Source organism: Sciurus carolinensis, chromosome 9 (genome assembly GCF_902686445.1).
Source record: "Sciurus carolinensis chromosome 9, mSciCar1.2, whole genome shotgun sequence".
NCBI classification, from domain to species: Eukaryota; Metazoa; Chordata; class Mammalia; order Rodentia; family Sciuridae; genus Sciurus; species Sciurus carolinensis.
This window is the reverse complement of record NC_062221.1, coordinates 51,444,929-51,446,259: the sequence shown is the minus strand read 5'-3', so window position 1 is coordinate 51,446,259 and position 1,331 is coordinate 51,444,929.

Genomic DNA, 1,331 nt, shown 5'->3' with positions numbered 1-1,331 from the left:
TTTTTTCAAAATGATTTAGTAAAAACTAAAATCAAAGCCTTGGTACAATTTTAAATGAGGATTTTAAAAATCAGACTATAGTGTTTAGAGAATAATGTTCAACAATTTAAGACAGATGCACATGATCTGAGCAGAAACATTGTTCATTACTCATTTAGCAAATAATTTGGTGCCCGTATATGCTTTTAAAGGCAAAGTTCTTACTCTGAAGCAGGCAGTCTAATTGGAGACCAAAATATATGATAAGTATTATAGAATTAGCACAAACTGTTGAGGCAGGTACTCCTACCTTTAAGGAAGGCAAGCTGCTCAAGATACTACTGGCCCAGCTACTTGAATTCTTAAGGGAATTCAGCCACAGCTTTGACCTAAGAAATTTCCTAGGTGTATATATTATCACTGGCAAATTCATATTTCATACATTAAAAACTATAAAATATGAAAATTTCCAAGTACAGACCTGGTTTGTTTTTTGTTTTTTTTTTTTTTTGGGGGGGGGTGGTTTAGGGTATAGGGGATTGAACTCAGGGGTACTTGACCACTGAGCCACATCCCCAGCCCTATTTTGTATCTTATTTAGAGACAAGGTCTCAGTGAGTTGCTCATCACCTCGTCATCGCTGAGGCTGGCTTTGAACTTGTGCTCCTCCTGTCTCAGCCTCTTGAACTGCTGGGATTACAGGCATGCACCACTGCACCTGGCTCAGGTCTGTTTTTAATTAGAAATATTTACACAGTATACAACCATTTTCTTTAAAAGATAATGTATATCAATTATCCCCTTTTTTATATAATCCAGATTTTATAATTATGCTCAAGTTTTTAAACAAAATGAAACTGAAATTCCCTCAATGTCCAAAATTATATATCTTGGACTATTGAGAATTTATACACTAACTTAAATAACATTTCAAGGCAGATGCTTATCAGTCTGACAAAATATGTAAAGGTCTTCAACAACCTGTATAAAACATATGCAGTAAACTAGTCAATGCTCCTCAATAATTGCATGTAGCTCTGAGATGATAAATTATACTACTGCTATCTAAACTCAGCTAAATAAAGTTCTTAATTACTAATGTAGGATACCAGGGTCTTTAAGGTGACAATAATGACAGTAACCATATTTAGGGCTAAAATAGCTCTTTAGTTTATTTTCCACCCTGTATTCATTTAAAATCTGATGATATCTATAATTATAAGGAGGCACTGGCTTCTAAAGCTTTTTGCATAGGATCACTTTCATTATTTTAAAGGATGAGGGAGGATAAAGATATATCAATCCTTTTATTCACAGCACTTGTATTCTTTAAGTCATTGTGAACACTGAAT